This window comes from Macaca fascicularis, chromosome 12, assembly GCF_037993035.2.
Source record: "Macaca fascicularis isolate 582-1 chromosome 12, T2T-MFA8v1.1".
Taxonomy (NCBI): domain Eukaryota; kingdom Metazoa; phylum Chordata; class Mammalia; order Primates; family Cercopithecidae; genus Macaca; species Macaca fascicularis.
This window is the reverse complement of record NC_088386.1, coordinates 79,821,227-79,845,284: the sequence shown is the minus strand read 5'-3', so window position 1 is coordinate 79,845,284 and position 24,058 is coordinate 79,821,227. Positions and strand designations below refer to the sequence as shown.

General features: G+C 32.6%; 1 long non-coding RNA gene across 28 annotated transcripts in view; it reads right to left on the bottom strand.

The window, feature by feature from the left end:
• LOC102144663 (uncharacterized) overlaps nt 1–24,058 on the bottom strand; it is a 432,084-nt gene that overhangs the window by 130,768 nt on the left and 277,258 nt on the right. For 22 of the 28 annotated variants that reach the window (XR_010579964.2, XR_010579974.2, XR_010579977.2 and 19 more), the window contains 3 exons: nt 10,775–10,872; nt 10,555–10,645; nt 7,539–7,576 (listed from right to left, as the gene is read on the bottom strand). This is a non-coding gene — a long non-coding RNA (uncharacterized lncRNA). Of the gene's footprint in view, nt 1–1,319; nt 1,393–7,538; nt 7,577–10,554; nt 10,646–10,774; nt 10,873–24,058 lie in introns of all 28 variants that reach the window. The other 6 variants (XR_012420962.1, XR_010579980.2, XR_010579979.2 and 3 more) reach the window with 2 other exon arrangements.

Below are 24,058 nucleotides of genomic sequence, written 5' to 3'. Positions count from 1 at the left end.
TGTTTCAAATTTAATATAATCATCCCCAAAAGTCAAGAAAAATGCATTTGCAGGATTTGGGCTTTCTTTCATTTCATCTTTAGCAGTAAGAAAAATCTGTAACTGTAAGAGCCATCACTGAAGAACTATATAATTTAATATTATCTCTTTATTTTTTGAATTACGAAGTCTTCATTTATTTCAAAGTTGTCATATTGCATAAAATATACCCACCAATTTATCTTTTCCTTGAAGTGACTGGTGGCAGAAAGATGATTTCATTATTTTACCAATGTGCAATCAAATGCAAAGGCTCTCTACATGAATTCTGCAGGCCAGATTTTTCTTTACAATAGCCATCCCTGCTTTAAGAGAAATAATGTAGTTATAGCTGTCTTTCTAAGTGCATTGAGATTTGATTACAGGCTGCAGCAGTAAATGGCTTTGACTAATACAGAAAAAAATGTACAAATACAGTTTGAAAGTTATCCAATAACTTCAAGTAGGGAATATATCTGTTACCTTTCTGCCTAGAAAATTTTAAAGAAACATTCAAATAATTTAGATAAAATTACAATTTGTTGGTAGTTAATTTTAGTGTAGACTTAATAATTAAATACAATGATAATATTTTTTTAAAGGAGGGAAAAAAGACTGTAAAAAGGCCATCAAAAATTTTATTTCTGTTTGTAAAACAATACCAATTTTATCACTCTAGGTATAAAGCTTATTTAATAATGAATATGTAGCAAGAAATAAAATTTCACTTAGACTCAGTGCCAAAGAAAGGAAACCAAATTAATCATGAGATACAAAATTATCTCCCGATATTGCTAATTGAATAATTAGATTTTACACTGGATCATATGTGTGTGTGTATATATATATAGATCCAGTTTTTATATATATATATATATGCAGACACATACCACAACATATACATATATGTGTGTATAATACATACGTGTGTAATATACAGTATATAATACGTTGTATAATGTATATATGCACAAATGTATTATTTTTAGTCAAAAGAAGAAAAAATGGTATGTTCTAATGTTAAATATTTCTAACCAGTTTTATATATGGAAATAACAATTTCAAGCTGTGAATCATGTACTATAGATAACGAATGTTAGGATCAGGTAATTCGCGAAGAAATGTATAGGTTATCAAAATCAAAATTGTGTCACTAATGTTAAGAAAACCCTGACAGAGCCAAGAAAAGCCATGAAGAGAGAGTTCTCATGCTTGCGTGCCTGATAACAAAAACAGTCACAAAACACTACAAAAAACACAAGCTTGTACAAAGGCCATTGAAGCCTTACACAAAAGAATACCTCCGCAAGGACATCTGCCCAGCACCTGCCTGTCCAACTTCAGACTGGCATCACTTCAGACTGGTATTAATCTCTGTAACCAAAGATAATTATTCCAAAATAATTATGTAACCTTTCTTATTTTTTTCTTTAAAAACATTTATCTTCCTTTACCTCCCTGAATGTGCACATCGTTTACCATGGCATGCATATTCCCATTGTAATGCTTTACTTACAAATAAACATATTTTCTTTTAGAGAGCCTCTCTCTGTTTGTTATTTAGGTTGACAAAGCAAGCCCAGTAATCTGTTAAAGCAAGTATATCTATAGATTGTTGGTAATAGAAACAGATTAAAACCCCTGATTAGGTAAGAAATATGCTGACATGACAAAAATCTAAATGGAAAGCCTACAAAGTCAAGGAGTTAGTAGAGTTAGACAGAATAACACAAACAGATCCATTCTCAGTATTCAGATTAAGAAAGTACAATTGTGTGCTGGATAACAATGTTTCTATGAAGGACAGGCAGCATATGTAACAGTGGTCCCATAAGAGACTAAAAAATTCCATCCCCTAGTGACATTGTCACCATCATAACCTTATAGCACAATGCATTACTCATGTGTTTGTGGTGATGCTGGTATAAAGAAACCTACTGTACTGCCAGTCGTATAAAAGTGTAGCACATACACTTATGTGTGGTATATGATAATGAATGACTATAGATTTACTCCTGGGTTGGTTCAACATATGCAAATCAATAAATGTGATTCATCACATAAACAGTACTAAAAGCAAAATCCACATAATCGTCTCAACACATAATCATCTCAATAGACACAGAAAAGGCTTTTGATGAAATTCAACATCCCTTCATGTTAGAAACTCTCAACAAATTAAGCTTCAAAGGTACATACCTCAAAATAATAAAATCCATCTATTACAAACCATAGCCAACATTATACTGAACAGGCAAAAGCTGGAAACATTCCCCTTGAGAACAGGAACAAGGTGAGGATACCCACTGTCACCACTCCTATTCAAAATAGTATTGGAAGTCCCAGCCAGAGCAATCAGGCAAGAGACAGAAAATAAAAGGCATCCAAATAGGAAGGCAGGAAGTCAAACTCTCTCTCTTCATAGGTGATATGATACTATACCTAAAAAAAAAAAAAACCCTCATAGCTTCCACCCAAATTCTTCTGATAAACAACTTCAGCAAAGTTTCAGGTTACAAAATCAATATACAAAATCAGCAGCATTTCTGTACACCAGTAATATCCAACCTGAGAGCCAAATCAAGGATGCAATCCTATTCACAATGGCCACAAAAATAATATTTTTAGAAGTCCAGTTAACAGGGACGTGAAAGATCCCCATAGCAAGAATTATAAAACACCGATGAAAGAAATCAGAAATGGCACAACAAATGGAAATAACATTCCATGATTATGGATAGGAAGAGACAATATTGTTAATATGACCATACTGTCCAAATGTATTTATAGATTCAATGCTATTCCTAGCAAACTACCAACAACGTTTTCCACAGAATTCAAAAAAAATTCCAAAATTCATTTAGAACCAAAAAATAGCCTGAATAGCCAAAGTAACTCTAAGCAAAATGAACAAAGCTGGAGGCATCACATTATTTGACTTCAAACTGTACTATAAGGCTACGGTTAACTAAAACAGCATGGTACTGGTATAAATATGTATACACACACACACACACACACACACACGCCAATGGTACAAGTTAGAGAACGCAGAAATAAAGCTGCACACCTACAACTGTCTGATATTTGACAAAGCCAACAAAAATAAGCAATGGGGAAAGGACTGTATTGAATAAATCTGCTGGGATAACTATCAAGCCATATGCAGAAGATTGAAACCGGACCTTTACATCTCACTGTATACAAAAATCAACTTAAGATGGATTAAAGACTTAAACATAAAACCTAAAACTATAAAGACCTTAGAAGAAAGTCTGGGAAATACCATTCTGGACGTTACCTCAGGCAAAGTCTTTGTAACAAAGTCTCCAAAAGCAATTGCTACAAAAACAACAGATGACAAGTGGGACCTAAAGAGCTTCTGCACAGCAAAAGAAACTATCAACAGAGTAAACAGACAAATTATGGAATGGGATAAAGTATTTGCAAACTATGCATCTGACAAAAGTCTAATATCCAGAATTTATAAGGAACTGAAATAAATCAACAAGGAAAAAACAAATGACCCTATTACAAAATGGGCAAAGGACACACACAGACGTTTCTCAAAAGAAGACATTTATGCAGTCAATGAGCATATATGCTCAATATTACTAATCATTACAGAAATGCAAATTTAAACACAATGAGATACTAGTCAGAATGGCTATTATTAAACAGTCAAAAAATAACTGATGCTGGCAAGGTTTGAAAAGGAAATGCTTATACACTGCTGGTGGGAATGTAAAATAGTTCAGCCATTGCGGAAAGCAGTTTTGTGATTTCTTAAAGAACTCAAAGCAGAATTACCATTTGATCCCAAAACCCCATTATTGGGTATATACCCAAAGGAATATAAATCATTTTATCGTAAAGACACATGCATGTGTATGTTCATTGCAGCACTGTTCACAGTAGCAAAGACATGGAAACAACCTAAATGCTCATCAATGGTAGACTGGCTAAAGAAAATGTGGTATTTAAACACCATGACATGTTATGCAACTATTAAAAGATGAGATCATGGCCCTTGCAGCAAAATGGATGAAGCTGGAGGCCATAATCTTAAGCAAATTAGTGCAAAATCAGATAAGCAGATAACTCATATTCTCTTACAAGTGGGAGCTAAACACTGAGTACAAGTGGAAACAAAGAAGGGAACAATAGATACTATGGCCTATTTGAGGGTGGAGGGTAGGAGGAGGATGAGGATGGAGAAGCTATCTATCGGGTACTATGCTCATTACCTGAGTGATGAAATAATTTGTACACCAAACCCCCATGACATGCAATCTACTCATGTAACAAACCTGCACATATAGCCCTTGAACCTAAAATAAAAGTTGGAAAGAAAAACATAAAAGAAGTGTCTATTTACTGGTTTATTTACTACAGTACACATTTCATTGTTATTTTACAGTGTATTTCTTCTACATATACATAAAACATGTTAACTGTACAACAGCCTCAGACAAGTCACTCAAGAGGTATTCTGGAAGAAGGCATTGTTATTGTTGGAGATGACAGCTCCAAGTCTGTTATTTGCTCTGAACATGTTCCAGTGGGACAAGATGTGGACGTGAAAGACAGTGATATTGATGATCCTGACCCATTAGGTCTAGCCTAATGTATGTGTTCATGCAAAAACAAAGGAATTAACAAAGAAGCTTAAAATAATAATAACAAATTTTAAAAATGAAACAATTGTTATAGAATAAAAATATAAAGAGGATATTTGTGTATAGCCGGGTCATGTGTCTGTGTTTTAAGCTACATCTTTTTACAAAAGAGTCAAAAAGTTAAAAAATTAAAAACATTATAAAATAAAAATATTATAGTAGGCTAATGTTAGTTTGTGATTGAAGAAATTTTTAAAAATAAATTTAGGCCGGGCGCGGTGGCTCAAGCCTGTAATCCCAGCACTTTGGGAGGCCGAGACGGGCGGATCACGAGGTCAGGAGATCGAGACCATCCTGGCTGACACTGTGAAACCCCGTCTCTACTAAAAACTACAAAAAAAAAAAACTAGCCGGGCGAGGTGGCGGGCGCCTGTAGTCCCAGCTACTCGGGAGGCTGAGGCAGGAGAATGGCGTGAACCCGGGAGGCGGAGCTTGCAGTGAGCTGAGATCCGGCCACTGCACTCCAGCCTGGGTGGCAGAGCGAGACTCCGTCTCAAAAAAATAAATAAATAAATAAATAAATTTAGTGCAGCCTAAGTGCACAGTGTTTATGGTCTACAGTAATGTACAGTAATGTTGTAGACCTTCACATTCGTTCACCACTCACTCACTGTTTTACTCAAAGCAACTTTCTGTCATGCAAGCTCCATTTACAATAAGTGCTCTACAATGGTGTACCGTTTTTTTATGTTTTATACCATATGTTTACTGTACCTTTTCTATGATTAGATATATTTATATAAACAAATGCTTATTATTATGTTACAATTGCCTACAGTGTTTGGTACAGTAACATGCTGTACAGGGTTGTAGCATAGGAACAACAGGTTCCTAACTACATAAACTCCATGTTTAGTAGGCTGTACCGCTAGGTTTGTGTAGTACACGCTGTGATGTTCATATAATGATGATATCACATTTCTCAGAATGTATTCTTGTTAAGTGATGCATGACTGTATCTACGTCGGTAGTATAAATTTGAAAGGTCAGACTGATAGGATAGTGGCTTTCCAAGTAAGCATGCTAGATGGATGTACAGAGGGTCAGGGGTGAATAGATTACTGTAAAACTTATGACCTATAGTTTGTAGCTGGAAAGAGGTACGAGATTTGCTTACAAGATTTGGAAGTTCAATATTCCTTCTTTTACTCCAGAATTATACTAATTAGACTAAAATATAGTAAGTGCACATTAATTATATATATATAATGTATGTATGCATATTATATATAACATGTATGTGTGTATATATATCCTCTTCAAAGGAGATTTAAATATACAGAATGAGCAATAAACATCAGGATACAAAGAAAAGAAAGGCTGTGTAAAGATAAACTCTTTCTAATGATCTAGATGTCAATTATAGGAAGCCATAACAAGAATGATTTTTGAAACTGGGCCAGCGTCTCTTCAAGCAAAAAATTATTATGTAATCTCTTCAAGAATCCCAAAACCGAGGTTAGAGTACAGGTGGGACAATAATTGTGGGCAAGAGGGTGTGCCTGCCGGGTAGAGTAATGCAGAGTGAAATTGGGTATTTGTTAATGTATTGGCTGTTCAGAATAATTTACTGATTTCTGCCCAGAAGCCACACTATAGTTTTTTAAGCTTTTTAATGCCATTTTGATAAAATACAAGTAATTGGGACATATCTAATGTCAGTACTTAATTCTAAGGTGAGTTCAGCAGAAATGTCTCTTGGTGGGATAAATCATAGTATATCATCCCAATGACTAGGAAGATTTTTCTCAGGATAGTTGAAGTCAGAGGAACTGAATTCTAAATTGTAGACCACGAGGAAAGTACGTCATAGGTGGTAAAATGAACCTAAATGTCAGAACTGTGGGGGTGGCAAAACTGACACTAAAAAATAAATCAAGAAGACAGACGCTCAGAATGTGGGGAACCATTCAGGATGAACTGTATAAAAGAGGTTCAAGCAAATGGTTTTATGAGTAAGCACAAGGAAAATGTTAGAGGTCCATTTTTAGATTTGCTAGCTACATGGTGTAGGAGTGTGCTGGTTAGATCAAAAGAATCATGCAGAACTGGTCAGAATGTATGGCAGGATGTCAAACTTTATTCACACAAAAATGTAATATGTTCGAGCACTTAAGTTTAGACCATCCCTGGAGGTCAGGTTACAAGATGTCTTAGATTTGACATTTCTGGTAATTATAGTATTCCAAATATAACTTTAGTTTTGAACTTCAAAAATGTCATATATATTATATAGGAATATAATGAATGTGTACTTATTTTAAGTCAATAGCTATGTACGGAATATTATGTGAGCTTTCTCTTTTAAAACATACAAATTTTGGAGTGAATATCATTATAACTCCCATTTTAAAGAGGAAGATACTGATCATTAGAAAGATTTAAAACATCTTGCTATTTCACAGTGCTAATAAATGGCATATAGAGTATTCTCTTCCAGAACTATCAAATTGAGCTTTAATTTTCATATTGTACCATAATTTTATGATAAAATTCTATTGTATTTTTATCTGTATTTCTTTGGTCTGAGAAAGATAAACCTAGAGAATTAATAATCATAGTAAGAAGTAACTTTTTGTTCAGCCAATGAAATATTTGTTCTCATAAAAAATGTCAAAAGAGTTGAGGTCACATTAAATTACTTGTACACTGGCATAAACATAAAATTATAATTTGAAGTAATTTCATGTATTATCTATACTTATTTTTCTGAAAGACTGAGCCAAGTTCATATTACTGCTATAAAATGGAAACAAAAGTTCTATTCAGTAAATATGAAATCATACTAAGAAAACAACAAGCATACATTTTTGGGTTCCAAGAAATGCTCAAATTCATTACCTTAGTGCCAAGGATATTATACTTCTGAGTTTTACAATCTGAAAAATTAAACACATTTTGAATAATTACAATTATGGAAGTTACATTTTTCTTCAAAATTTTATTCTCTCTCTTAAAATATACAAAGACTTGAAAATGAGAAAATACGCAAATAGATGAAGCCTCTAACTCCTTTGATAAATTCTTGTTTTAAGATGTACAAAGGGACCATAGAATGCAGTGATGTATATCCAAGGATCAGTAAGGAACAAGTTTATGCACAAAAAGGGATCACAAAGAATCTGCTTTAAACATCATTTTTCGTGCTATGATAGAGAAAATATTTGAGTAATTAAGGTGTAGAAGACAGTAAATTAGATTTTATTTTACATTTTACCGCATTTTTTTTTTGCATTCTTCACAGTGTAATCAGCATTTTGATGAAAAAGAAAAATATTTCCATAAATGCAATAAACATATTTCACCAATGAATTCTGTGGTGTCCTAGAGGAGTTCTTTTCTATTTTTTTCCCAAGATCTGTAGAACACTGTCCCCCACTTATCTGTGGTTTTGCTTTCTGCAGTTTCTGTTTCTTGCAGTAAACCTCAGTTTGAAAGTATTAAATGGAAAACTCCAGAAATAAACAATTTATAAGTTTTAAATTGCAGCCATTCTACGTAGCACGATGAAATCTCCCACAGTCTTGCTCCATCCTGCCCAGAATATGAATCATCTATTTGTCCAGTGTATGTATCTATGCCGTCAACATCCCTTTTCCTTTAGTAATTTAGGACTGTTGCAGTATCTTAGTGCTTGGGTTCAAGTAACCCTTATTTTACTTCATAATGGCCCCAAACTGCAAGAATGGTATATTTAATTTATAAAGTAAAAATTCTGTAGATATACATGTATAGGGAAAAAAAAAAAATAGTATATACAGGATTGCATACTACCAGAGATTTCTGGCATCCACTGAGGGTCTTGGGAGGTATCCCCACAGGGTAAGGGGGTACTCCTGTAATTTGGACTATTCTGGTTTTGCTTTATTATTTTTGGAATGCTTACTATATGCTATGCACTTTTTATATCTTATATAATTTAGTACTAATCAAAATCCTGTGAGATAGGTATTATTTATTCCTATCTTATATATGAAGCTTATGAACAGGTTAGTCATGCCCCACAAGTATAAAATGTAAATCCAGAATTAAAAACAAATCTTTTTTTTTTTTTAAAAGAGAAAAGAAATATTTTATTTCCAAACATGCATACAGGCTTTCATCCAACGGATTTTCTAGAATTTAAAGCAATGACTTCCAGATTAACTGGCTCTGACTCCAGTAGTAGCTGGAAGCCAGTAGTAGCTGGTTCCATAGTTTATGCTGAAAATATTCATTTTTTTTTTTTGTTCTGCTTCGGTAGATGTTATCTCTCTTTTTTTTTTTTTTTTTTTTTTTTTATACTTTGAGTTCTAGGGTACATGCGCAGAACGTGCAGGTTTGTTACATATGTATACTTGTGCCATGTTGGTGTGCTTCGCCCATCAACTCGTCAGCACCCATCAACTCGTCATTTACATCAGGTATAACTCCCAATGCAATCCCTCTCCCCTTCCCCCTCCCCATGATAGGCCCCGGTGTGTGATGTTCCCCTTCCCGAGTCCAAGTGATCTCATTGTTCAGTTCCCACCTATGAGTGAGAACATGCGGTGTTTGGTTTTGTGTTCTTGTGATAGTTTGCTAAGAATGATGGTTTCCAGCTGCATCCATGTCCCTACAAAGGACACAAACTCATCCTTTTTTTATGGCTGCATAGTATTCCATGGTGTATATGTGCCACATTTTCTTAATCCAGTCAGTCACTGATGGACATTTGAGTTGATTCCAAGTCTTTGCTATTGTGAATAGTGCCGCAATAAACATACGTGTGCATGTGTCTTTATAGCAGCATGATTTATAATCCTTTGGGTATATACCCAGTAATGGGATGGCTGGGTCATATGGTACATCTAGTTCTAGATCCTTGAGGAATCGCCATACTGTTTTCCATAATGGTTGAACTAGTTTACAATCCCACCAACAGTGTAAAAGTGTTCCTATTTCTCCACATCCTCTCCAGCACCTGTTGTTTCCTGACTTTTGAATGATCGCCATTCTAACTGGTGTGAGATGGTATCTCATTGTGGTTTTGATTTGCATTTCTCTGATGGCCAGTGATGATGAGCATTTTTTCATGTGTCTGTTGGCTGTATGAATGTCTTCTTTTGAGAAATGTCTGTTCATATCCTTTGCCCACTTTTTGATGGGGTTGTTTGTTTTTTTCTTGTAAATTTGTTTGAGTTCTTTGTAGGTTCTGGATATTAGCCCTTTGTCAGATGAGTAGATTGCAAAAATTTTCTCCCATTCTGTAGGTTGCCTGTTTACTCTGATGGTAGTAAAAACAAATCTTTTTACTTCATTTTGCAGCTTTTCCTGTCTTTATGTATTGCCTGCTAAAAGCATGTAACTCTCTCCTCTAGTAAATATTTATTCATGAATTAGTTTCCTTATTCCACAGGGATTCCTGTCCATGTAATTATAAAATAAACAATGTGTTCACATCTACATTGTAGGATTTGTTTTCTCTGATTCAAATAAGATGTATTAGGTCAACATACTTTTTAAGTTGATGTAACATATAAAATATAACTAGTAGATTATGTAGTTAGTACAGATGGTGAAAATTGAAAACTTTTTATTTATTTTCACTTTGCTCTATTAATTTATTTTCTGCTCAGATTAAGACAGTAATGATTATCCAAACTTTTGAGTTTGGAACCAGTCAAAAAGCAGATATTATATTCAGAAAAAAGAAACAGCAGCTTCAGAACTGACTGGACAAGATAATGAGGCACAATCAAGATTTCTAATTCTTCTTTCCAAGTCTAGGCATTGGAAGACAGTGATGGTATAAGGTGACACCTTTGCTCAGAACCACTACGTCACACATATTAAATCTCAATAATGTGATTAGAGAATAGTTGAGCCCCAGACTTACCTCAGGCAAGATGAGAACTGACTCTTTCTCATGAACTTATTTTAGGATTCATTATCAAAACATAACATGCTAAGCCATTATGTAAGCTCATCTGAAAAAGACGACAAAAACACGTTGTCAGTTCTATCATAATTCAGCTAAAGAACTGAGCTATGCACTTCTCTTCCATATCAACACAAGTCAACTGGTAAAGTGTTATGTGAAATCATCTTGAATCTACCCTTTCAGTGATCTGCCTTCATTCATTCATTTCTTCAACAAATATTTATTCATCTTCTGCATGCCATACACTGTTTTTTCCAGGTACTTCGGATTTATCTGTGAATGAAATAAGCAATGCTTTGGCAGACATACAGGTACACATACCTGTGCTCCTCTTTACAGTTTTTACTGCTTACCCTAAGTTTCAGGATATGGTATTATCTTGCTTCCTAAATATAAACATCATTTTCTCTTCCTATATATATATATATATATGTTTCATAGATAAATATATGATACACAAGTTCCACTGCCTCTGTTCTCTAAACTTAGCATTTTATCTAAATTTTGTATTTGATTAAACATATTCAGATACTCAAAGTGTTTAAATGATGCTAACAGGCTATAAACTATGTTTTCCCATGGAAATATAATGAGAACTGATTCTAAATATATGAGTACCATTACAAATAATTACAAATTCCTAGAGTACATTTTCATCAAAATGGCCTTTTGTGTGCTAAATAAGTATATGTAGCTATGTGTGTATATACTTGTTTTAAAACATAACTTTGACGTATTTCTCCAGATGTTTGAATACAAAAGTTCAAATTTTTAGTTTTCTTCAACTACGTATTTAAATGTATATGATATTTCATAACACTTATTAAAGTAATTGTTTTAGAAAATAGGTACACATTTTTTATTAAGCTTGCAAGTGGTCCCTTAAATTCTTAGCACATAATTTTTATTTTATGCTATTTATATAATGTAGAAAAGAGAAAGAGAAATCATATGGTTATTATTCTAGGTATAACTGAACAGAACCAAAATATAAACAATAAACACCTTTCTTGCTCTTATTTTTATTTCAAGGATATTGTATAATTTTAAGTAAACAATTAAATAATTTAGCTTAAAAGAATATTGTAGCTGGTTTATTATGTACATATTTTATTTAGATATTTAGATATGGTGAAAAGAGCAAGAAGAAAATAAAATGAATGGTAGAATAAGAAAGAATATTAAAGGTGAAAGTAGAAACTATTCGAAGCTTGGATTAGAGTTCCAATTGAACCTATGAGTGTTCAAAGCCTATGTCACACTATAGATCAAAAACATATAACATAAGCTATTTTTATACCCAGGCTGAACGCTTTTACAAAGTACAAAAAAGCCTTTATAATGTTATCAACATTGCAATAAAACTGGCTGAGATTCTGCTTGCTGAGTTCCATCACAAGCCTATAGCCATTGAACTTTAATCTTGACAAACTCATTGAAATTTAACCATTAAAAAAAAATTTAAGAATGAGAAAATTTAGATTCAGAGACACTGTGACTTGAGGATTTGCTGCAGTATTATTATAAGAATTAGAGCTTCCTGTGTTTCAATTCATGCCCTTTGCACTATAACTGATATTTGGGGATTTACAAAATCCAGTATATTTATCATATGTAGCAAAAATAGTTCAAAAAACTCACTAAACTAAAAGCAAACTACAATAACTATTAACATAAAGAACAGAGTAAAAGAATTAAGAAATAAACTAATAGTGCATTTAGATTTTGCTTTGGTATTTCATGTTTCACAGGATATGCTCTAGGTCTGTTATAAACTGTAGCAGCAAAATAAATTTTAATTAAACATAAAATAAAAGCTAATGAAGATACTAAATAAGAAAAAGTATTTGCAAAATGTCATTTCCTCTCCTGTGCTTCCACAGTACACTTCATACAACTATTAAAGTACTCATTACTTTTATTGTAATTATGCTTACAGTATCCTTCTTTGGATAACAAGCCTCTAAAGGGCAAGTACTCTATTTTCCTCATTTCTGTGTCACAAGTTTCTGGTATAGTGACAGTATATGATTAGGCACTAAAGAGAAACTTTTGAATAAATTCAGGAGTGCATCAGTGTCAAGGAGATGTAAGTGCATCTCTTTCACAGAGATATGTGTGATTTGCAACTTAAGTTCTTAAAGAAGTATGGAAAAGTTAATTTCAAGAATAACTTTTCTAACTATGTTTATGCCACTTAAATGAGTCAAAGGGCATTCTTTCAAGGTTTCTTGCATCCTGAAAATAATAAATTGTGCTCCCCTGAGTTTAGGCTTGAATCTTTTAAACTTGGTAGCTCAACACTCAAATACCAATTATATTTCTTGGACAGGTAAATGACTTCCTGTAATATTTTCACCAAGATCCTTGAGAACTCTTGTTAAGTAGCAAATTTCCTTCACTGAAGAATGGCAGTACTAGTGATTTGCTTGTGAATAACCTATTATCAGGTTTAACAAATGGATGACCAAAAGAGTTGGCACTAGTGTTGTTGTTATGTCTAACCTAACTAGATTCACTTATAAACTGTAGGTTATTTATAATAACTGATTCAACAAGTGTTTGCTACATTTAGTAATATGCATTTTATGCACTGAGTGAGCTATCAACCTTGGAACAAATAATTATAGCAGAGTCATTATTTACATCATTAAAATACATCATTAGAGCATAGTAAACATGCCATTCGAGTATTATTATTTTGAAATGATCAAAATACTTTTGAGAATCAAATAATTTATTTGATACATTTATTCTTTCTTTAACAATATCTACTTTGGTTAGTTTTGATCATTTTTTAAAAGTGTTTCCTATAATCAAGCATAAAATGTTATCCAGAAGAGGAGTCATATGATTTTTCTTACTTCTCTAAAATAAAATATTTAATTAATTTGTAGCTTCTTAATGAAGCCATTTTATCGGAAACGTATATCCTTGCTTCCATCTAAAAACTGAGACTGAGTTCAGGACTAGCTACAGCAATGCTATTTGGGGAAGTGATCTTGAGAAAGAGTAGTGGATGACTGGAAAGACTGAAAGGAGAAAGAAGAAAAAGTTATCAAACGGTAGGTTTTCAAGTTGACTAACATTGCGGGAAAACTGGGTTCATTCTCATTAGGGAGACTCTGAGGATATTTATACAAATAATGCAATTGTCTGTCCAAAGGACCAAAGAAATAAATGTCTCTCAGATCCCATCACCTCGGAGTCTAGGGTTGCACGGTGAGGGATTAGCACATTCACTATTGTAGATTTGCATACATGCCGGAATCTCATACAGTACTGGACAAGAATCCCAGAGCAGAAAGCTAGAGATACATGATTCAGCTAAGCAAGTTGAAGCTGGATTATATTTGCATACAGCTGGTTTCCATTACCATTGCTAGAATAAAAAGGTGAGCTGAGAGGATATGCACTGGGGTGTAAGTGGTATCTGATATGGTCACTAATGGTTTTACTTTACATTTGAGAATACAATCATAGGAGATCCTCTTTGTATATGTTCCTGCATAAGCACAATGCTGATTTCTTGTGATGGAAAGATTTATGTCTAATAAATATAATGAGACTGACTATCTTTCTAGTGACAGGGTCATAAATAGTATCTTTAATCATTTTTCCAGATGTGCACATGTCTTTTCCCGAATTATTTTGCAAATAAAAAGGCAGAAAAAAATCTGAGTTTTTTGTTATTCTTTAACTCTATTTATACACACTCTTATACCAATAACTTAACACTGATGTAATGTTGGTTACGAAAGCCATGTGTTTCATCTTAGCTCTTTTGTTGTCTCTGCCCCCATCACAGTCAGAGCTACTACTCATGTTGACCTAGCAATATTCAGGTTCAAGGGGTCTGGCGTATCCAGTGAGGGTGACAGTGATATTTTGGGATCACTTGCTAGGAAGACATCTTGCACTGTTTTGCTTGAATTGTTAGAATTTCTGTTTTACCTTCACAATAAGAAGGATTCTTAGAATTTATATAAAAACATTCTGTATTTCCAGTCCATAATGATATAAGGTGCGATACACAACAACTGCCATCTCAAAATTCCTTCTTAGCATTGTCGATGAAATGACAGACTTATGAATAAATCCTTGGTAGACTTTGAAAATAATTCATCACAATTTGTCATAAATGCAAATAGTGTTGTAAAAGTTATGTCATTTCTGGAATACATCATTAAGTCAAATTTTATTCATATCCAGCTTTGTCCAATATATTTATTAACCTGGAATATTCACCACACTGCCCTGAGCCTTGTTTGTATCCATGCACTGATTTATGAAAGTTATCTGAGGAATGAGTAATACTGAGAAGCATAATTGTTTTGAAGTCCAAAACTATGTGCATGCTTGGAAAGTTAAGATAAACATTTCCCTTCTCTTATGTGTCCCATCACCTAGTTGCCTTTCATTTTCAATAACACAACTGGAGATTTGGAGACATTTTTACATTAAATTTATCACTTGTGCAGCGATAATTAATTTTTATTTTTTATACCCTCTGAAAACTACTGGTGAATACATCATTCTTGACCTTCTGGAATCCAAAGTTCACTAGAGGGCTACTGTTAGGCATACCAGTTGCTAGCTAGCGACTCTTACATTAACAAAAATGCTATAATAATTTAAAGATGTCTTATGTAGAAAGGCGGAGGAGATAAATATGAGCATCGATCTTCATTTTGATCTCTCATAGTCAACATAATTTTTTCTCTTCTAAGGACATATCTCATCTCAGAATGTGCTATACAAACAAGAACGTCAGTTGTAAACTGCCAAAGATATATTTTCTCTCTGATATGTACACTGACTGCCTTCTAGACTAAAATTTACAAAATTCCATTATAGGTGGTGGATTGCTGGTGTATATAAACGAGAGTCTAAACAAAAATAATCAAATTGTTAATTTGATAAAGACTACTTTAAGAGTCCCTATACATAGCACATGATATACGCTGTAGGGGAACAAAAGAAGAAATTGTGTGCTATTTTGATGTAGCCATCAATCTGATAAAATACTGTGAAATGAGGAAGGGAATAAGGAAGTAACACAAATTGATACTGATCGTAACTGCAATGCAGGTTGCAAAAAGTAAAGAACAGTGAGCTCAAAAAGAGAATTACATGAAGAAGGTAGAAATTAATCTGGGATTTAGAGAATGAATAATGTTTCAATCAGGGAAAGAAAACATCTAAAGGCTTAAAAGTAAAAAATGCAAATATCTTGTAAGAGATGATAATATATATACTGAGCAAAAGAGATGAGTTGCTGAGTAATCTCTCCAAATAAGGCAGCTCCAATATAGTATAGGATAAAGGTGAATAAATACCAAGGAATACATTTATAGAGAGTCTTAAATGCCAGACAACAGAGTTTTTATATCTTCAGAAGGGAAGTGATAGGGTAGAGGCATATTTAGAAAAAAAAAATTCACTAGTGCTTTCAAATAAGTTGGCCTAGGAAATTTTTACTAGGGGGCTTGAAGAAGAATCATAGGATGGGGTTATGAAAATGAGAATCAGGATGGTGAAGAGAGAGGAAAGACAGGGGCACAGCCCCAAAAGGTACTGAAAGAAAAAACATTTTACTTTCCTCCAGAAATATTTAGGGGAAAAGAGTGAAAGCAAGGAACGGCAGAAAAGATGTGAGGATCTCTAACTGAATAATAAAGTATGCACCAATGACTTAAGCAGGGATAAGTTTAGAATAAAACCAATATGGGCAGGAAATACATTAATTTCACTTTTGGACATGGTCATCTTAGGCTGAGGAGAAAACATGTAACTGAATCAAAAATAAGTACCGCATGAGAACAGAAGATGTTAAGTTTGGAATGCATCAGCAACATTAGGAGAGTAATTGAATGTTTTCTAGGATTTATTTTAATGCAAAAATTTGCTAGGAGGAAAATCTTGAGAAACACAGAAAGAAGTAGAGTAGAAAGAATGGTCAGAAACCATACAGGAAAAGTAGAAAAACATGTAAAATTAGATTTTAAAATGTAAAAAATAAAAAATAATAAAAAAATAAAAGTATGGCCTTCAGCTCTAATTTAATATACTTCCTTTTATATCATGCTTAAAGTTATTTTTAAAGTAACTGCTATTTGCCATGTGATCTTTTATCACAGGAGCACTTAAGGAGAGGAGAAAGAGAACTAAAGGATGATTTTCAAACAATTGGCAAACCTCAAATCAGAAGACACAGGCAACCCCCCTGACATATGCACTCAGAGAAAATGAAGAAAAAAAAAAAAATCTTAAACCAAGTAACGCCCACTTCTACTTCCAAGTTCCCACCTTATATTAGAGACCCATTTACTACATCAGCCAGTGAGTGAGGATTTGGTACAGTTTGAAACTGGTCCTTAAAGTGCATAAAATAGTAATGATGATTAAGTCTAATTCTGAGCTACAGTGTACTGTATGTACTTTATAAATCCCATCCTCACGAGTAATTAAGGAGAGAATCGAAGAAAGAACACAATGTGGAATTGCCATTAGTGGGAACATCTGGACTATAAGCAACTGAGCAAGTCTCTTTAAAGCCATGGCAAAAAACCAGATGACAGTTTTAAAGGCAGGCAAGGAAAACTGTGTTCTTACATTCACGTTTACTGGATTTGGCTCACCAAAGTTTTAATCTCAGGCAAACAGCTTGCTGCATCTTTGCTTAATACCTTCTGGGTGGAAACTAATTTTACTGTTGATTAGTTAGAAACATATTTGGGCTTCTACCACTACTTAAAGGGAAAGAATCAAACTATCACTTTTTTTTAAGCTTTACCAATCGTTTAATACCCAGGCGCATATATATATATATATATATATATATATATATATATATATGTATATGTATATAAAATAACTTGGACAAATATATAAAAAGCTATATATATACGTATATAAAATAACTTGGACAAATATATAAAAAGCTATATATATATAAGCTATATCATTATTTCATATATATTTCATATAGAATGATAACATTTCCAAATAAAATGCAGTTATAACTTTACATGAAAATCTATTTACTTCAATGGAATAAAAGAAAGGAATAACAAGATTCCTGAAATTTTATTTTTGAAATGACACAGCATTGAAGTTCAACCTGACTCCTTTTTACATAGTTATTACATTTCCATAGATAGTTATCGCACATAACTCTTCCCACATAAGCAGATTTTTCACTTCTCTTCTCTTTCTTTTGCTTTTTCTTTTTCTAACCTAAATTGCTGTAACTGATAAATACTTATCCAACACGTATCAGTTATTTGTCAAATGTTAACTTCACAGTGTGTTTTATATCTAAGAAATGCACTTTTCAATGTCAGCTTTGTTGCTGTTTATTAAAGGTAAAATTCTGATTGTTTATAAAAGAATCATGAAAGAAAGAAGTGTCACACCACGTGGCACATCAGTGATGCCACCAAACTGATTTTTATGTCTTTACCTCTCTTCCAACCCAAAACAAATAAAAAAGGAAAAAAACTCTACAAACTGATAGAGGAAATTTATATTTGTCAAATCTTTCCCATATAGGTGATCTCTCTCATTTTCCCACTTATCTATAACCTCAAAATGTAATAAACCTCTTTGCTATAAAAGTTGTCTTCCAATGGTTTTTATAAATCAGCAAGTACAACAAGCTACTCATTATATAGTAGATGCTGAGCATATATTTTCAGATTTAATATGATTTAAATTTTAAAATAAACAGTGCTATTTAAGAGATAGTTAACATAGTTTTTATAGTCAAAGTTCAATAAATACTAGCTGAAAAACTAACGAACTGAATAAGTAAATAAAGCTTCAAGAATTTTGCTATTCACTATTTTTTTAACCAAAGTAGGCTATTCTATACATATTGCTTAGAAAATATCCAAACTAAAGTCATCAGCACGAAAATACACTCTTACGTCTTTAATAATAAATCACCAAATTACTTAACTATTTCAAATCAGCTCTTTAAACAACATTCCCCTGGTCATTTTACTTTGGTGTTAAGTGTTTCTGGGGTCCTCTAAGGCAAGGGAAATTTAAAAGCTCTCCAACAGGGGTGAATAATATTTCACTGTGTGTCGTATATGCCACATTTTGTTTATTCATTAACTGCTTCCAGCTTTTGCCTGCTGTGAATAACACTGCTATGAACATGGGAGTACAAATATCTGTTCAAATCCCTGTCTTCAGTTTTTTTAGGTATACACCCAGTAGCGGAATTTCTGGGTCACATGGTAACTCTATGCTTAATTTTTTGAGGAATTGCTGTACTGTTTTCCACAGTAGCTGCATCATTTTACATTACCCTAGAAATGCATGTGTTCCAATTTTCTAAAGCACTGCCTTTAAATAAACATTTCTTTTTAAATTAAAGTGCAGTATACTTTTAGAGAAGTATATGTAACATAAATGGACAACTTAATGAATTTTCTCAAAATAAACATAATGCTGTAAACAGCATGAAGATGAAGAAAGAGGATATTTCAACACTCTAGAAGCCAGCCTCATATAGCTTCCCAGTTATTTGACCCTCTGAAAGGTAACCATTATCGTAACAACTAATTGCTTATACAAAATTGCACATACAATTTATTTTTATTTTTGAGATTTTTGCAGTTTAGACTCATTTGTGTCAGATTTCCTTTGCTAAAAGTTATGTTTGTGGTAGTCATCTATTTTGTTGAATGCAGTAATTGCTTGTTCGTTTTCATTGTTATGCATATTTGCATGTATAATATTATACATATACATACATCAACATATAAAATTACATAGATAATTTTGTGACTACTTCAAAATATGTTTACCCATTCTAATGTTTATAGACCTTTGGGTTATTTCTGTTATGTGGCAGCATGAACATTCCTCCTCTGGTGAACATATAAATGAATTTCTGTTATATATAAGAGTTGAATTGCTCGTTAATAGGATAGGCAAATATTAAGCTTTATAGGTACTTTAAAAGAATATTCCAAAATTGTGCTACTTTTTTGTTCTTAATAGAAGATATGTAAGTGTTCCATTTGTTCTAGATTTTTGACAACATTTGGTATTGTTTTATAATTTTTTGTTTAGAATATGTATTTCCCAAATGATCAATGAAGTCTAGAATCCTTTAATGTAACTATTGGATATCTACATGTACATTTAAGTGCATGTCCAAGTCTCTGGCTCATTAATAAGTATTGCCTTTTAATTTTTTTCTGGATATGAATATTTTGTTAAATATGTGTATGTCAAATGTTTTCTCCTACTTTTATGATTTGAATTTTCCCACGTTTAACTGCATCTTTTAAGTAACAGATGTTCCTAATTTTAGTACCGTATAATATATGAGTTTGTTTTTTTATGGTTAGTGAATTTTCTGTCCTATTTAAGAAGTCTTACAGAAGTTCAGAAGACAGATTTTTACATATTCTTCTGGGAAAAAAATGTGTGTTCATGTTTATGTGCATGTGTCTGCATGTATTATTATTCTCTTTACATTTAGGATTTACTGTTTGCATATAGTATAAGGCTATGAGGCAGAGGGTTAAATTCGTTACTCTGACGTATGGATTCAACTGATCTAGCAAAGTGTGTTGAAAAGACTTTTTTTGACTCCACAGCACTGTAGTGCTAAATTGTTGTAGTGAGGAAAACATACGTGTAAGTTGATTTCTGGACTCTATTTTCTTCTGTTAGTCTGTATGTTAAGGCTTTCAATAATACCACACTGTTTTAATTATTATAACGTTTTATTGTCTTAACATCTAATAGAGTATGTATTCAAAATTATTCTAAATTCACATTATTTTACTTAGTCTTGGCCCTATTCATTTACATATAATTTTTAGAATCAGCTTATATATTTTCACAAAAAAGAACAATAAATTAAAATGTATGGACTTTGTATGAGATTGTAGTAGTATATAGGTCAATTTAATATTTCTACTATTGAGTTTCCAACCCACAGTTATGGTACATACCTGAGTCAGTCTAAGTCATCTCAATATTTAATTCCTCTCAATGATTTCTGCTTATTTGTTTCCTATATGGTGATCCTGTACATATTTTGTTAGATTCCTATGTTTTGAAGCATTTAATGCTGTCATAAATATGATATTTAAATATCCATTCATATTGCTACATGTATCTCCAACTTGTTACTTCTAAACACAGCAAAATATTTCATGTTTATATTCACTGTGTTTTCCTATTAACTGTCCCAGTTTAGCAAGATCTTCTTCAAAGCTGAGCCGCCTTTAATAGCACTCCAATTAATATTGATGTATATATACTTTTCAGAATCCAAATAAGATTTTCTTAATATTTCATTCTACGTGGGTATAAAATTACTGTAACCCAGGGTATGCCTATCTTTATTTTCCTAAGATGTTCCCAATTGACGTAGAGATGATTGCACCCAATTCAAAGGCACAAGGAAATATGAAGTTTAAAAGTCTTTCCTCTTTTATTCCAGAACTTTAAATTTGTCATAATCTGGTTTTTAAATTTAAAATGAGTAAAGTAATATAAATGTTTTATTTAGCACTTTTGGAAAATGTAGTATCACTATAAATATCCATTTATTTTCTTGTTAGTGTTCTGTATCCCTTTTTCTATAAACTACATGTTTATATCTTTTGCCTAATACTTATTCTCTTTTTTGCATTTTTGTAAGAGTTTCTTGTATAGGCTATCTATTATTCCTATGTCACTATTACCTGTTGGAAATATTCTTCTAAGTATGTGTCACCTGTGAAACTGATCTACAGTGTCCTTCAATAATTAATGTGTGCTATTATCAACCACTTAAAACTCTTAACTACTCAACTCTACTGACCACTCATTGGTTTTTCCCTCATTCTAACTTTCCAAATATTTATAGTCCCATATTTATGAGCCCATATTTCCAACTGTTTTCTAATATATTGAGACAGTCACTTTGATACCTACAATTTCTGTCATGGAATCTTGGTGAAGGGGATTGAGAATATGATAACAGGTAGATTTTGTAAACTTAAATATACACAAGGGACAGATTTTGACCTAAGTCACCTTGTAAAATGTAACTACTTTTAGAATTTTATAAAAACTTTGCAGTGAAGATAAATCTTACTATGCAAAATGTAGATGAGCATATACCTCGACTCCATTATTGAATAGTCCACATGACATTACAGAAGGATATTAGAAATAAAGTGCTTGCATGTGAAATATGGTATGAGAGTTTCTGCTTCTTTATTTTTTCAGTACTTTTCCCAAGGTATTGATTATCGTACATAATTTATGCAAAGCACTTCAGACAAATGCATAAAGTAAATTAAAAGTAAATTGCATTAAAAATATACTGGATTATAGAGTATGTGCACTGGAAAAGATGAATAGTCTATTCTGCTATGTAAGCCTAAGTACCACATATTGATTTTTAACTCTCCTTGACTAAAAGAGATACTAGAGCACCACAGACAATGGTTGATTTCATATCTAAGTCAACATTCACATTTACATTTATATTGTATATGTATAGTATACAATATATGTGTACATGTATATTATATTCACATGTGCAGTTATATTGTACAAAATAAATATTCCTAAACATTTTTGAAGTAATTTTGAATAAATTAGTTTTGTCTGGAAAAAAGTACAAAAATAAAACCTATGTCTCAAAACAATTTAGAAATATCTAGTACTATTTATCAGGTTTATCTTATTCAAATACACTATGCATATTATTATATTTAATCATTTATTCAGAATGAGTAAATGTCTCTCAATGCACAAAGGTTATAACAGCATTTTATGGTGAATGCTATTCTGAGGTTCAAGACACTTGTATCCATCAAAAGCAAAAAGTAGGCTTATTTTACTAGCTAAATTGTGCCATGGGTATAAAAAGCATAACAGATTCAACAAGTTACCCACATTAGTAAGTAGTCTAAATTATCAAAATAGTATTTAAAAGAAACTTTTTTAAAATAAAGCAATTGTGTGAAATATAAACCCAAGTGGACTTCTTTTACATATTTCTTATGAGGAAGGAATTTACACTATCTAGAAAAATGGAGATCTTCCTTTAGTTACATTACTGTGTATTTTTCTAAGTCTCTCTGAACAATTCAGAGACCAACTACTTCCACACTACAAGTGCGCTACATAATATGTTGCAAATGTTATAAATAATAAATGGCCTATAAAAAGGAATTGCATTCATATATATCAAACACCCTACAAATGACTTGAATAAACCATTCGAAATGAACAAACTTAAAGCTTTAATCCACATAAGTGATGCATCAGAATAAAAACTATGGTTCACTTGGATCTTAGAGAAAGAAGTTGTAATATAACTTATTCCCCATTAACAAAATAGGGATCATGAATTGAGGAAAAATGATATAGAAGGGGGCCTATTTCCTAGGATTTACTGTTTCTGCTCTGAAACAGAGAGGCAAATCAGAAGGCAGGGTATATATTTTGTATCATAATATTTATTATATATAATATATAACTATATTATATTATAATGTATATTATATTTAATAGAGATTTTACTATCTATTTGTAAGATTTTCTCCTAATAAGTCATAATTTTTATCTTCTTCCCATGGGCTTTAGTGGTGTCTATGATCTCTTTGCACAAAAATGTCTACTCACAATAATTTTAAAATGTATTCATGACTCTATTAGTCATATTCAGGAAAAAATAACATCAGATCAAAAATTGTAACTTGGTAGAATATCTTCCATTTGCTCTTTCAGATGTATGATCCATCCTTCTCCACCCTACTTTGTGCTGTGAGACTGACTTGATCATTAACAGGGCTGCTGTGCCCCCTCATTTCTGATCAGGTTCAGTTAAAAATGGAAAATAGAGCAGAAAAGTATCAATGATATTTGTCAACTCATTAATTAAAATGAAAACCAGTAAGAACATCATACAAGGAAATACAACTACAGGTTATCTTTGCTATCAGATAAAAATAACTTGATCTCCACCAGACAAAAATCTGCAACTGAACATCCATTCACAGTCTGGGCCTATAATTAGCAGCAAATAGCAAGATCAATTACTGCTCAATGCTCCTAAAGAAATAAATAATTCTTACAAGGACTTGTTAAATAATACCCCAATGTGATATTGAAGAGATTCTCATTCCGTCTCTTGCTTAATTTCCAAGTTTTGGATAATTCTTACCAAAAAGTTAAGAGAGGCTCAGCCTGGAGAAGATGAAGAGTGAAGTCAGGGTATTTAACCCCCTTGTTTCTTCTCTGTGGTGTCACCTTGGTTGACCTTGTGCACTGCAGAATGATTTGGTCTCTCAAAGGTGACCTTCTCTACACAAGTCCTTTTGTTTCCAATTTCTGGCAATTTTTCCTTCCCTGTCTTATCAGGCAGGGATTGGGGGTAACAGAAAAGAATTATTTTTTTCTTCAGTTTCTCCTGAGATTACATCAT